General features: G+C 42.4%; 1 long non-coding RNA gene across 1 annotated transcript; it reads right to left on the reverse strand.

Annotated features, from left to right (window-relative positions):
* Positions 1 to 2,289: 2,289 nt before the first annotated feature.
* Positions 2,290 to 15,727, reverse strand: LOC137384970 (uncharacterized). Its single transcript, XR_010977705.1, has 3 exons — positions 15,443 to 15,727; positions 3,277 to 3,465; positions 2,290 to 2,468 (listed from the first exon to the last, which is right to left on the reverse strand). It is a non-coding gene; the product is annotated as an uncharacterized lncRNA (long non-coding RNA).
* Positions 15,728 to 15,748: the final 21 nt, after the last annotated feature.

The following is a 15,748-nucleotide window of genomic DNA, read 5'->3' on the forward strand; positions in this document are numbered from 1 at the left end:
AAATAGTAAACAGAATAGGGATTAAGGATAGTAACTCAGACTGACAAAATATGGGAAGTGTGTTCGACAAGGTTTTGTGCTGATACCACTGTTTACCATTTACAAAAACAATTTGGATCAGAAATTGGAAGTACAATTTCAAAATTTGCAGATAACACCAAACTGGCAGGTAGAGTTAATAGAGAGAAGGACTGTGACAAAATACAGGAAAACATTAATCAACTTGCAGAACGGGCAGGTAATTGGAAAATTAATTTCAATATAAATAAGTGTGAAGTGATGCATTTTGGTAGGAGGAATCAGGCAGCCACATAATCCTTGGAAAATAAGAGTGGAAATGGTGGAGAGGAGCAACGGGATCTGTGAGCACAGATACATAAATCACTAAAAGTAGTGACAATGGTTAATAAGGCCATCAAAACGCAAACAAAGAACTGGGGTTAGCTTCCAGACGAATAGAATTGAAAAGCAGGGAGGTTATGTTAAGCTTGAATAGAACCTTGGTTAGACCACAGTTGGAGTATTGTAAATAGGTCTGGTCTCCATAAAGGATATAGAGAGACTGGAGAAGGTGCAAAAAAGATTTATAAGGATGATAACAGAATTGAGAGGTTATATCTATCAGAAAAATTGAAAAAGCTGGTGCTCTATTCTCTAGAGAAGGCTGAGGAGGTGACCTGATAGAGGTCTTTAAGACTATGAAGGGATTGAATAGTGTAGACAAGGAGAAGATCTTTCCACTTGTGAGGAGTCCAAAACTAGGGGCCATAAATATGAGATAGTCACTAATAAATCCAAGAAGGAATTCAGCAGAGATTTTATTAACCAGAATGTGGTTATAATATGGAACTCGCTACAAATAGCATAGATGCATTTAAGAAGAAGCTAGCTAAACATATGAGGAGGAAAGGAAACAAAGGATATGTTGATAGGATTAGATTATTGTAGAGTGGGGACCAACATGGACCAATTGGGACAAACTGCCTGTTTCTGTGCTGTACATCGTATGTAATTCTATGTTTTTTTAATAAAATGATGGAAATTAATCCACATTGGTGCTAGCTTTTCAAATGGGGTTAGATAGTCCAATCCAATTTGGTATTGAAAGCTGGACTTCTGACCCCATAGCCTCTCTATGACAAAGACCGCTTAATTCCACCTCCATAATATCACCCATATCTGCTTCTGCCTCCATCCACCTGCTGTTAAAACCGTCAGCCATGCTTTTGTTACCTCCAGACTTCTATTCCAATGTTTTCCTGGCTGACCTTTCATCTTCCACCCTCCATAAACTTGAGCTCATCCAAAATTCTGCTGCCTGTACTCTAACTCACACCAAATCCCATTCATCCATCACCCCTGTGCTCACTGACCTACATTGGCTTCCAGTCCACCTAGAGTCATAGAGTGATACAGCACAGAAACAGGCACTTCGGCCCATCGTGTCTGTGCTGGCCATCAAGCACCTAACTATTCTAATCCCATTTTCCATCATTTGGCCCGTAGCCTTGTATGCTATGGCGTTTCAAGTGCTCATCTAAATACTTCTTAAATGTTGTGAGGGTTCCTGCCACTACCACCTCTTCAGGCAGTGTGTTCCAGATTCCAACTACTCTCTGAGTGAAAACATTTTTCTTCAATTCCCCTCTAAACCTCCTTCCCCTTACCTTAAATCTATGCCCCCTGGCTATTGATCCCTCCGCTAAGGGAAAAAGTTTCTTCCTATCTAACCTATCAATGCCCCTCATAATTTTGTATACCTCAATCATGTCCCCCCCTCAGCCTTCTCTGCTCTAACCTACACCTCAAATTTAAAATTCTCTTCCTTATGTTCAGATCCCTTCATGGCCTTGCCCCTCCCTATTGCTGTAAACTTCTCTAGCCCCACAATCCTCCGAGAACTCTGTGTTCCTCCAATTCTGACCTCTTGTGCATTCCCCTTTCCCTTCACTCCATCATGAGCAGCATGCCTTCAACTGTCTGGGCCCTAAGCTCTGGAATTCCCTCCCTAAATCTCTCTGCCTCACTCTCCTCCTTTAAAATGCTGCTTAAAACCTTTCCTTTTTTCCAAGCACTTGGTCACCTGTCCTGATATCACCTCCTTTGGCTCGGTGTCAATTCTTGTCTGATTACATGCCTGTGAAGCGCCTTGGGACATTTTATTGCATTAAAGGTGCTATATAAATACAATTTGTTGCTGTTGATTGATTCATGATTCTATCGTAGCTAGGAATTCACATCTTCGTCCAAAGACACATCCCTTCAATGGGTGACAGCTTAATAAGAAGGCAGTATATTTCCGTATTTGTTTGTGGTAATCAAAATTTAGAGGACAAGTTAAAGTACGAATAGGCATAGATGAAATCTGCGAGAAGAGTTTTTTAATTCCCTTTTTTACACTGGATTCCTGGTTGTAGAAATGCTGGCTTCATCGCAAGATTAGTCATCAGGGAACAACACTTTAACATCTATAAAAGAATTAAGAAAATAATGGAAAATTATAGAGAGTTAAGAAAAACTAAACACTCTTAGATGAAGCCACACTCTCTTTTATGTGGTATTTCTTTAATCATTGGGAATCAAAATTAAGTGCTTATACAAACTAGAGAATTGATAAAAGTGGACGTGGTATACTTGGATTTTCAGAATGCTTTTGATAAAGTCCCCCACAGGAGATTGGTTAGCATAAGGAAAATTCATCGGATCGGAGGTAATATACTGGCATGAATTAAGGATTGGTTAACAGGCAGAAAACAGACACCAGGAATAAACAGGTCATTCTCGCGTTGGCAGGCTGTGACTAGTAGGGTACCGCAGGGATCAGTAATTGGGCCCCAGCTGTTCACAATATCTATTAATGATTTGGATGTGGGGACCAAATGTAGTATTTCCAAGTTCGCAGATGACACAAAACTAGGTGGGAATATGTGTTGTGAGGAAGATGTAAGGGCGGCACAGTGGCGCAGTGGTTAGCACCGCAGCCTCACAGCTCCAGGGACCCGGGTTCGATTCTGGGTACTGCCTGTGCGGAGTTTGCAAGTTCTCCCTGTGTCTGCGTGGGTTTTCGCCGGGTGCTCCGGTTTCCTCCCACATCCAAAAGACTTGCAGGTGATAGGTAAATTGGCCATTGTAAATTGCCCCTAGTATAGGGAGGTGATAGGGAATATGGGATTACTGTAGGGTTAGTATAAATGGGTGGTTGTTGGTCGGCACAGACTCGGTGGGCAGAAGGGCCTGTTTCAGTGCTGTATCTCTAAATAAAATAAGATTGCCTACCTTGCTGTTTGTCCTCCTGCTGGTCAAGAGGTGAAGGAATCCGGCCATAATGATCAGTCCTTCAGACCTAGTCAAGTGTCTTTAGGGTCTGTTTTTTTCTCAACCTTGAGTGAGTGTGATCATCTGAGAAGTATGCCTGATCCATATAGCCCCCAAAAGGGGCTAGGATTAGAATCCACTACTGTATCTCTAAATAAAAAAAAATAAAAGATGCAAAGCGGCTTCAAGGGGATTTAGACAGACTTAGTGAGTGGCCAAGAATGTGGTAGATGGAATATAATGTAAAAAAAATGTGAGGTTATCCACTTTGGCAGGAGGAACAGATGTGCCGAGTATTTCTTAAATGGTAAGGGATTAGAAAGTGTACAAATGGATAAGTCACTGAAAGCTAACATGCAGGTGCAGTAAGCAATTAAGACAACTAATGGTATGTTAGCCATTATCGCAAGAGGATTTGAGTACAGGAGTAATGAAGTCTTGCTTCAATTGTATAGAACCTTTGTTAGACTGCACTTGGAGTACTGTGTGCAGCCTTACCATAGCAAGGATATTATTGCCATAGGAGGAGTGCAACGAAGGTTCACCAGACTTGTTCCCGGGATGGTGGGACTGTCCTATGAAGAGAGATTGGGGAAACTGGGCCTGTATTCTCTGGAGTTTCAAAGAATGAGAGATGATCTCATTGAAACCTACAAAATACTGAAAGGAATATACACGGTAGATGCAACTAAGATGTTTACCCTGGTTGGGGAGTCTAGAGCCAAGGGACACAATTTCAAAATAAGGGGGAAGCCACTTAGGACAGAGATGAGGAGAAATTTGTTTATTCAGAGGGTTGTGAATTTTTGGAATTCTCTACCCCAGAGGGCTGTGGAAGCTCAGTCATTGAGTATGTTTAAAGCAGAGATTGACAGATTTCTAAATACAAATGACAGGAGGGGATATGAGGATAGTGTGGGGAAAAGGCATTGAAGTGGAAGATCAGCCATGATCATATTGAATGGCGGAGCAGGCTCAATGGGCTGAATGGCCTACTCTTGTTCCTATGTTCCTATCTATATAATTAAACATCTTCTGTGAAGTGATAATTACACTGCAAAAGCATTTGGCACAAAAATTGCATCACTTTTTCATTAGGCTGAAATAAGCAAGTAATTAATTCCAAAGGGTTGAATTAAGCATACAGTTCACTGCAATAAACTGAAATAAGCAAGTATTCAAATTCAAATGTAGTGAAGTTATGTTAAACTTGCGTACGACCCTGGTCAGGCTACATTTAGAATACTGTGCATAGTTCTGGTCTCCAGACTATAAAAAGGGTTCAGAAGCACTGGGGTAAGTGCAAAAATGATTTACAAGTATGATACCAAAACTGAGACATTACAGCTATCAGCAATGATTGAACTGGTTAGGGCTTTTTTCTTTCGAAAAGAGAAAACTTAGAGGTGACGTGATGGCGGTCTTTAAAATTATGAATGGATTGAACAATGTAGATGTGGAGAGAATGTTTCCACTTCTGGGAGAATCCAAAACGAGGGGCCATAAATACAAGACGGATACTAATAAATCCAATAGGGAAATAAGGGGAAATTTCTTTACTCAGAGAGTGGTTTCAATGTGGAACTCACTAGCACAGGAAGTGGTTGAGGGAAATACCTTAGATGCTTTCAAAAGGAAATAGAACTATAGAACCATAGAAACGTTACAGCACAGAAAGAGGCCATTATCCCATCGTGTCTGCGCCGGCTGTAAAAACTAGCCTCCCTGGTCCATAGCCTTGCAGGTTACAGCACTTCAAGTGTAGGTAAGGTACATTTTAAATGAGTTGAGGGTTTCTGCCTCCACCACCGATCCGGGCAGTGAATTCCAGAATTACACCATCCTCTGGGTGAATGTTTTTCCTCATGTCCCCTCTAATCCTTCTATCAATCACCTTAAATCTGTGCGCCCTGGTAATTGACCTCTCCACTAGGGGATGCAAGTCCTCCTGTCTACTCTATCTAGGTCCCTCATAATTTTGTACACCTCAATTAAGTCACCCCTCAGCCTCCTCTGTTCTAAGGAAAACCACCCTAGCCTAGCCAATCTTTCCTCATAGCTGCAACTTTCAAGCCCTGGCAACATTCCTGTAAATATCCTCTGTACTCTCTCCAGAGCAATTATGTCCTTTCTGTAATGTGGTGACCAGAACTGTACACAATACTCCAGCTGTGGCCTAACCAGCGTTTTATACAGTTCCAGTATCACATCCCTGCTCTTGTATTCTATACCTCGGCCAATAAAGGAAAGCATTCCTTATGCCTTCTTCATCACTCTATCTACCTGTCCTGCCACCTTCAGGGACCTGTGGACATGCACTCCAAGGTCTGTCACTTCTTCTACCCCCTCAATATCCTCCCATTTATTGTGTATTCTTGTTTGCTTTGTTTGCCCTCCCCAAATGCATGACCTCACACTTCTCCAGATTGAATTCCATTTGCCACTTTTTCGCCCACTCAACCAAACCATTGATATCATTCTGGAGTCTACAGCTATCCTCTTCACTATCAACTACATGGCCAATTTTTGTGTCATCAGCAAATTTCCCAATCATGCCTCCCACATTTAAGTCCAAATCATTAATATATACCACACCAGCAAAGGTCCCAACAGTAAGCCACTGGAAACCGCCTTCCATTTGCAAAAATATCCGTCGACAATTACCCTTTGTTTCCTGTCACTGGGCCAATTTTGGATCCAACTAGCCACATTCCCCTGTATCCCATGGGCTTTTATTTTTCTGACTAGTCTGCCATGCGAGACCTTGTCAAGTGCCTTACTAAAATCCATGTAGACCACATCTACTGCACTACCCTCATCAATCCTCCTTGTTACTTCCTCAAAAAATTCAATTAAGTTAGTAAGACACGACCTTCCCTTAACAAATCCATGCTGACTATCCCTGATTAATCTGTGCTTTTCTAAGTGGCAGTTTATCCTGTCTCTCAGAATTAATTCTAATAATTTACCCACCACCAAGATCAGACTGACCAGCCTATAATTATTTGGCCTATCCCTCGCACCCTTTTTAAACAATGATACAATGTTCGCAGACTCCCAATCCTCTGATATCTTGCCTGTATCTAGTGTGGATTTGAAGATGATCCTCAGAGCATCCATTATTTCATCCTTGGCTTCACTTAACAGCCTGGGATACAATCCATCCGGCCCTGGTGACTTATCCACTTTCAAGGATGTCAGACCCTCTAGTACTTCCTCTCTCATTATGCTTATCATATCTAATATTTCACATTCCTCCTCTTTTACTACAATGTCTGCATCATCCCTCTTTTTTGGGAAGACAGAGACAAAAACACTCATTAAGAACCCTGCCCACATTTTCTGCATCCATGCATTAGTTCCCTTGTGCATCTTTGATAGGCCCTACCCATTCCTTAGTTATCCTCTTGCTCTCAATATACTGATAAAACATCTTTGGGTTTTGCTTGATTTTACCTGCCAATAATTTTTCATGCCCTTTCTTTGCTTTCCTAATTTCCTTTTTTCCTTCACCCCCTGGACTTTCTATACTCCTCTAAGCTTTCTAAAGTATTAAGTTTTTTGTCACCATCAGAAGCTTTCTTTTTCTGCTTTATCTTGCCCTGTATGCTTCTAGAAAACCAGGGGGCTCTAGATTTGGCAGTAGCACCCTTTTTCTTTGTGGGGACATGTCTACACTGTGCCCGTAGAATCAGATGAGTTTTTTTTATTCTTTCAAGAGATGTGGGCATCGCTGATACGGACAGCATTTATTGCCCATCCCTAATTGCCCTTGAGAAGGTGGTGGTGAGCTGCCTTCTTGTTCCGCTGCAGTCCATGTGGTGTAGGTACATCCACAGTGCCTTTAGGAAGGCAGTTCCAGGATTTTGAACCAGCAACAGTGAAGGAACGGCGATATAGTTCCAAGTCAGGATGGTGTGTGGCTTGGAGGAGAATTTGCAGGTGGTGGTGTTCTCATGCACTTGCTGCGCTTGTCCTTCTAGGTGGTAGAGGTCGCGGATGGAGCATTGGTGAGTTGCTGCAGTGTATCTTGTAGATGGTACACACTGCTGCCACTGTGCATTGGTGGTGGAGGGAGTGAATTGGAAGGTGGTGGATGGGGTGCCAATCAAGAGGGCTGCTCTGTCCTGAATGGTGTTGTGCTTCTTGAGTGTTGTTGGAGTGGCACCCATCCAGGCAAGTGGAGAGTATTCCATCACACTCCTGACTTGTGGTTTGTAGATGATGGACAGGCTTTGGGGAGCCAGGAGGTGAGCTACTCTCCGCAGAATTCCAGCCTGCTTTTGTAGCCACAGTACTTATATGGCTGGTCCAGTTCAGTTTCTGGTCAACACCCCAGGATGTTGATAGTGGAGGATTCAGCGACGGTACTGCAGTTGAATGTAAAGGGGGATGGTTGGATTCTTTCTTGTTGGAGGTGGCCATTGCCTGGCACTTGTTTGGTGCAAATGTAACTTGCCACTTATCAGCCCAAGCCTGAATGTTGCCCAGGTCTTGCTGCATGTGGGCAAAGACTGCTTCAGTATCTGAGGAGTCGCAGATGGTGCTGAATATTGTGCAATCATCAGCGAACATCCCTACTTCTGACCTTATGAGGGAAAGTCATTGATGAAGCAGCTGAAGATGGTTGGGCCTGGGACACCACACTGTGAAACGCCTACAGTGATGTCCTGGGACTGAGATGATTGACCTCCAACAACCACAACCATCTTCCTTTGTGCTCGGTATGACTCCAACCAGTGGAGAGTCGAGTACATGAGAGAAAGGTAATAGAAAGATATGGTGAAATGTTGTGATGAGGTAGATAGAATGGGAGGAAACTCTTGTGGAGCATAAACCCCAGCACAGACTAGTTGGGCTGAATGGCCTGTTTCTGTGCTGTATACCACTTCCTGTTGTAGCAGGACACAAAATTGGCTCAGTGACAGGAAGCAGAGGATGCTGATGGATGGATGTTTTTCAAACTGGGAGATGGTTTACAATGGTATTTCCCAAGGGTCAGTTTTGGGTCCATTACTGTTTGCAATTTTTATAAACAATTTAGTCTCAGGTGTAGGGAGCAGCATTACAAAGTTTGCAAATGATACAAAGCTTGGCAAAGTAGTAGGTTATGATGAGGATAGTTATAGGCTTCAGGGTCACATAGACTGGAAGTTGAAATAAGCAGAAGCATGGCAGATGGTGTTCAATGCAGGGAAGTGTGAAGGGATGCCCTTTAGGAGGACTAACATGGAAAGTGTAGATGAGCAGGGAGACCTCGGTACCCATATACACAAGTCCTTAAAGGGCGTGCAAGTTGATAAGGTGGTTAAAAAAGAATATGGATTACTAGGGTTTACAAATAGAGGTATAAAATATAAAAGCACAGAGACCATGCTAGAACTTTCGAAATCATTGGTTAAGCCTCAGCTGGAGTTTTGTGGACAATTCCAAGCACCACAACTTAGGAAAGTGTAACGGCCTTAGAAACAGTTGAGGACATTTTCCAGGATGTGACCAAGGATGAAGAAGTTCAGTCATGAGGAGAGGCTGGAAAATTTAGGACTGTTCTCCTTGGAAAAGAGCTTAAGAGGTGACCTAATTGAGGATTTCAAGCTGATTAGAGGTTTTCAAGCTGATAAGAGGTTTTGATAGAGTAGATACAGAAAAACTATTCCCTCTTGCAAGTGGGTCAATAACAGATGTCACAGATTGAAATCATCGGCAAAAGATCTAGAGGGGAGATAAGGAGAAATTTTTTCACTCAGAGTTGTCAGAATCTGGAACACTCTACCTGAAAATGTGAATAATTTTAACAGGGAATTGGACAGGTACTTAAGGATGAGGAACTTACAGAGTTACAGACAAAAAGATAGGGTGTGGTATGAATCACAAGTGCTCATTCAAAGAGCCAGCATAGGTGTGACCCTCCTCTGTGCTGTAATCTTCTCTGATTCTATATTACATAAAAAGGAATCCAAAAGTCTTCTTTCAACATATAAATAGTGAAAGGGTGGTAAAAGGAGGAGGGGGGCCGATTAGGGACCAAAAAGCGGATTTACTCACGGATGCGGGGGCATAGCTGAGGTAGTAAATGAATACTTTGCATCAATCTTTACCAAGGAAGAAGATGGGTGATGGTCGAGGGTTGTTTTTGCGATTGGAAACCTGTGACCAATGGTGTACCACAGGGATCGGTGCTGGGACCTTTGCTGTTTGTAGTGTACATTAATGATTTAGACGTGAATATAGGAGGTATGATAAATAAGTTCGCAGATGACACGAAAATTGTAGGTGTTGTAAATAGTGAAGAGGAAAGCCTTAGATTACAGGACGATATAGATGGGCGGAGCAGTGGCAATTGAAATTTAATCCTGAAAAGTGTGAGGTAATGTATTTTGGGAGGACTAACTAGGCAGGGAAATATACAATGGATGGTAGGACTCTAGGAAGTACAGAGGGTCAGAAGGACCTTTGTGTACTTGTCCATAGATCATTGAAGGCAGCAGCACAGGTAGATAAGATGGTTAGGAAGGCATATGGGATATTTGCCTTTATTAGCCAAGGCAAAGAATATAAGAGCAGGGAGGTTATGATGGAGCTGTATAAAATGCTAGTTAGGCCACAGCTGGAGTACTGTGTACAGTTCTGGGCACCACACTATTAGAAGGATGTGATTGCACTGGAGAGGGTGCAGAGGAGATTCACCAGGATGTTGCCTGGGCTGGAGCAGTTCAGCTATGAAGAGAGACTGAAAAGGCTAGGGTTGCTTTCCTTGGAGCAGAGAAGGCTGAGGGGGGACATGATTGAGGTATACAAGATTTTGAGGGGCATTGATGGTTAGATGGGAAGAAACGTTTTCCCTTAGCGGAGGGGTCAAGAACCAGGGGGCACAGATTTAGGGTAAGGGGTAGGAGGTTTAGGGGGGATTTGAGGACATTTTTTTTCACCCAGAGAGTGGTTGGAATCTGGAACGCACTGCCTGAAGAGGAGTTTGAGACAGGAACCCTCACAACATTTAAAAAGTATTTCACTGAGCACTTGAAATGCCAGAGCATACAAGGCTACGATCCAAGTGCAGGAACATGGGATTAGAATTGTTGGGTGCTAGATGGCTGGCACAGACACGATGGGCCGAAGGGCCTGTTTCTGTGCTGTATAACTCTGTGACTCTATGCAGTGCAGGTCATGGTGAAAGAGGAGTTAATACAGACTAATGAAGGGTTTAAAATTGATAAGGAGGAGATATTGGCTAGGCTGTCTGTATTTAAAGTTGATAAGCAACCAGGACCGGATGTGATGCATCCAAGGATACTGAGGGAAGTAAGAGTAGAAATTGTGGAGGCACTGGCCATAATTCCCCAGTCTTCCTTAGACTCAGAGGTGGTGCCAGATGACTGGAGAATTGCAAATATTACACCCTTGTTCAAAAATGGGTGTAAAGATAAGTCCAGCAAATATAGGCCAGTCAGTTTAACCTCAGTCGTGGGGAAGCTTCGAAAAACGATAATTCGGGATAAAATTAATAGTCACCTGGGAAAATGCGGGTTAATTAAGGAAATTAATTAAGGGCAAATCATGTTTAACCAACTTGTTTGAGTTTTTGATGAGGTAACAGAGAGGGTTGATGAGGGTAATGCTGATAATGTGATGTACATGGACCTCTAAAATGCATTTGATAAAGTGCCGCACAACAGACTAGTGAGCTAAGTTATAGCTCATGGAATAAAAGGTACAGTAGCAACATGGATACAAAATTGGCTGAGTGACAGAAAACAGAGAGTAGTGGTTAACGGCTGTTTTTCGAACTGGAGAAAGGTTTGTAGTGGAGTTCCCTAGTGGTCGGGTTAGGACCCTTGCTCTTCCTAATGTATATTACTGACTAGACCTTGGTATACAATTTCACAATTTGTTGATGATACGAAACCTGGAAGCATTTTGTGAACTGTGAGGGGGAGACTGCAGAAATTCAAAAGGACATAGACAGGTTGGTGGAATGGGCAGACAAGTGGCAGATGACATTTAATGCAGAGAAGTGTGAAGTGATTCATTTTGGTAGGAAGAATGCGGAGAGACAATAAAAAATAAAGGAAGCAATTCTAAAGGGGGTGCAGGAGCAGAGAAACCTGGGTGTTGTCATGAAAACCCTACATGCCAAATGGGAGATATTCATTTCATCGGTTAGAACCTTGCCTGAGACTTTTACTAGAAATTGTTACAAATAACTTTTAAAAAGTAAAGCTGGCAGCCAAGATAGCTACTGTAATTTACATATGAATCATCAACAGAGTAGACCGGAGACAACATGACTGACACAACCTAATCAAAACAATGGGGTGCTCTCTGATTAAAGTACCTGAAATGGCTTTATCAACATGGTCGTCAGGAGACAGCGACACCCATTGACCTTGAAAGAGCCAAGTGTGTCTGGACAGCTTGAGGAGGGAGCTTTGAATCTCAAAGAGCATTCCAGAAGGACGCCATTAAAACACAAGAATGTCATGTGACTGTTGTGCAGCTCTGGAGAAATTAAGCTTTGTCACTCAGAGGGAGAAGAGTAACTGTAAGCCATCAAGTGAGCCACTCTCTCCTTCTCTCTCCAGTACAGATCCCGACAAGACCCAGCTGCAACTAGTAAAGCCACGTCTACAGACCACCACAACCAACAACTAGGGGACAAGAATAAAAACCCCTTTTCTGGAGCCTGAGAAGCAAGCCCACAGCCGTGCATGTGGCCCAGCGAGGACTTCAGGACTACAATTTCAACTGTGGACTCTGGGACTGATATTCAGTATTTAAATTCCATTTATTCCAGACTCTATTCCAACCATCAAAGCATTTTTCCCTCAGTAATCTATTTGTGTGTGTGTGACTCTTGTGTGAATGTGTGCATGGATGCGTAGCATATTTTAGTAATTTTAACCTGTTTAGAGTGTTGAGGATAATAAACTTATAACTTTCTTGTTTAAAATCAAGAAAACCTGTCTGATTGGTTCTTTGGCAATTATATTAAAGAAACAGGAGCAAGCGCTCACTGTGTAAAGGATAAACCCTGTTGGGGTCAAACCAGAGAAGGGACGAAGGAGGAGCCTGAGACCCCTTCCTCACCTGGTTGTAACAGTGTACATGTGCATAAATCACTGAAGGTGGCAGGACAGATTGAGAATGTGGTTAATAAAACAGACAGCATCCTAAGATTTATTAGTAGAGGCGTACAGTACAAAAGCAAGGAAGTTATGTTAAACATGTTGTCATGCTAATGTGTTTTGTTGAATGATAATTTTCTTTGATCCACTGACTGGAGATCTGAATTTATATTTTTTGAAGAAATTTTAAAAACAGATAAAAAAGATGACTTTGCTAGCAGTTAAGATGACCACCTAATTTGTAACACTGTATCCTACATTGCAAGGCTTGTGAAGAGGAAGACGAAATGTCTGCTCATTTCCCAGCAAAAACCAAGACCCAGGTAGTTTAAGGGAACTACATGGTCTTTTTAGCGAAAAGAAATACTGCTAACTGCTATGTTTGAATCAGAGTGATTGTCATGTGACAAGCCCCTCCCCATCTGTGGTTTTTAGTTTTGTGTTTCTCTGCAGTCGTAAGGAGAAGCTTCTGGACCCTGACACGTACAGACACAAGTGGGGGTCTCTTTCTCTCTCCATTCCAGCTTGAAAGCTTCAAATCCTGCCCGTTGACTGACCACCTTTGCATACTCCAGCTACAATCAGAAATACCGTTGGAGGAAATCATCCAATCGCTGTCACCAAGAGACCCACTGAACCAGTCATCTACCTCTTCAAACTAAAAGCCTCAGGACCATCAAATTCAGCTAGAAGCCAGCCGAATCACCAAACCCCACAGACTGTATACCCCTTTTTCTATGGACTCTAACTTAACTAATCTACCTTTCCCTATACTGTAACCTATGTGTGTAATCCTCTAGTGCGTGTGTATGAATGGAAGTTGGTATATAGTTCATTATTATGAGTTCGGTTTAGGTACAATAAAGTTAACCTCTTTCTTTGTTAAACTCAAGAAAACCTGTCCGATTAGTTCTTGTTATGATCATAGCTTGTAAGTAATCAAACGCCTACTGAATTGGCCAGTATATCCACTTTAGGAAAGAAGTAAACCTGTTGTGGTCAAACAAGGAGAGGGAAAAGAGGGAAGCCCTTTGACCCCTCCTCACCTGACCGTAACGATGTATAGAACACTGGTTTGGCCTCAACTGGAGTATTGCATCCAGGGGTTCTCGGCACCCCACATTAGGAAAGATGTGAAGAGAGAGTGCAGAAAATATTCACGAGAATGGTTCCGGGGATGAGGAACTTCAGTTAAGTAGACAGATTGGAGAAGTTAGTTTGTTCAGGTTGCTTACCCACTGGTTTTTTCATGTTTGTACTTGCGGCTGTTTAATTTTCAGTCCATTAACACCCTATCTGTACGAATGCTTTGTCTTTCAACACATCATTAACATATTGTTTGCCTTTGCTCCACAACATTCTGGTCAGCTATTCTGTGACCTTGCCCTATTTACACCTTCTCCTTTGTTATCTCTTGCCCCACCCCCGCTTTACTTGCTTATAACCTTTTACATTTCTAATATTTCCCAGTTCTGAAGAAGGGTCACTGACCTGAAACGTTAACTCTGCTTCTCTCTCCACAGATGCTGCCAGACCTGCTGAGTATTTCCAGCATTTCTTGTTTTTATTATAGGGTGATGCCTCAGCTAGTCGAAGTGCCACAGAAGAGTGCAGTCAAATCTGCACACATACCTGCAGGCAGGAATGTCCCAGAGAACAAAGGGGAGGGTAACAAAGACTCCTCCCCCACAGTCAGAGGAAAAGGGAACCACCCATCCCCGAAGTCAAAAGTCTTTGCATGACTCAGAGAGTTCAGGATGGACCCGCCCGCTACTAACTCTCCTGAGGAAAAAAACGGGAAATGAAAGCAGTCCAGGTATCCAGCGAAGACGATTTTTAATAGGGTTTAAGATTGCTGGATGAATGGAAATGAATGAGAGAAATGCATGGGTTTTCTTTCTATATCTTATATATCTCTCAAACACTGTAATGAAATGTGCCGTTTTTTCCTTCAAATCGCATTTCATTCCCTGGGTGTGGAGGTGTCAGGCAAGCCCCCCACCTGCCAAGAATGAGGAAATTAATTTTGCCACATGAACAGTGATTTTAAACTGCTGATGAAGAAAGAACGTTTTAAAAAACAATTTGAGACTTTGGCTGGGGAGAGATATTAGCATTTCAACAGACAAGTACTTCAAAGGACAAAGGAGCTATTCCCTGCTCCAATTTAATCCACAATGGACTTTTGATTACCAGACGTTGAAGCATTCCAGATTAACTACTAAAATGGCTGACTACACAAACAGACATAGTTGGGGCCAGTTTGGTCACATGACTGACTTACTGTTGGAATCTTTTTGAATTTGCGCTTCCAACAGAATTTTGAACTCAGAAGGCTGTTTTCTCCTGGACTGAGAACACCTCTCTCCTGTCTGCTCTCATCAGCTTCGGAAACCATTGAAGACATATGAACCCCAACAGAGAAAACTCTCCTACAGTGAATAAGGTTTAAGAAGAATACTGGGCCCCAACGAAAAGCAAGACTACTTACAATCAAGGACCCCACAGCCGAAGCACAGTAAAAAAAACCCTCTTCAGAGATTGCCTCAAACCTCTCCATCTTATTTTTCCCCTCTTTTCTGTCTCTATTTGAATGTGCGTGTCGCGTGTTCATGCTAGCATGGATGCGGCATGTATCCGTACGTATTAAACGAGTTAGAGTTTAAGGTTTAATACATTTCTCTTTTCTTCGTTAAACCTAAGAAAGCCTGTTTATGCTCATCTCTTTGCCTGATAAGTGGAAAGCTGTGAACAAGGATTCACCAAAGGGGGAGCTCAAAACACAGTGTGTTTAAAATTAAACCCTGTTACAATAAGACCAATTGAAGACAGTAAAAGACCCCGAGACACCTTTCTCACCTGGTCATAACACAGTCTTCATTTCTGAAATAGTAAGATGCCATTTCCCTCTAATGATGCTGCCCTATTTTATGCTTCTTGCGCTTTGTGTTCTTTTCCTTAAATGGGAAACTGGTCTGTTTGATAAAATGACAGCTACTTACCAAAGTTCTTGGAGGTGGTAGTTAGATTTATCAGAAGTGAGTTTGATCATAAGAGTGAGACTGATTCTGTGTTTATTTTGGTGAGATTTGCCAATATTTTTAAACCGAAATGAGTGACGTTCTAAGTGTGGCATCTGATGCTTAAGCAGCCTCTCCCAACCGAATTTCACCCACTTCTTTATTTAAACTGTTAATAATGCAATATAGAACCAGCTACCCTGGACCTCCTCTTTTCGATGCCATCACCATGAACTCTGAGCAGAATGGGAGCTTCCGGAACCTGAGCTACAGGCTCAGGTTGCCAAT

This window comes from Heterodontus francisci, chromosome 27, assembly GCF_036365525.1.
Source record: "Heterodontus francisci isolate sHetFra1 chromosome 27, sHetFra1.hap1, whole genome shotgun sequence".
NCBI lineage: Eukaryota > Metazoa > Chordata > Chondrichthyes > Heterodontiformes > Heterodontidae > Heterodontus > Heterodontus francisci.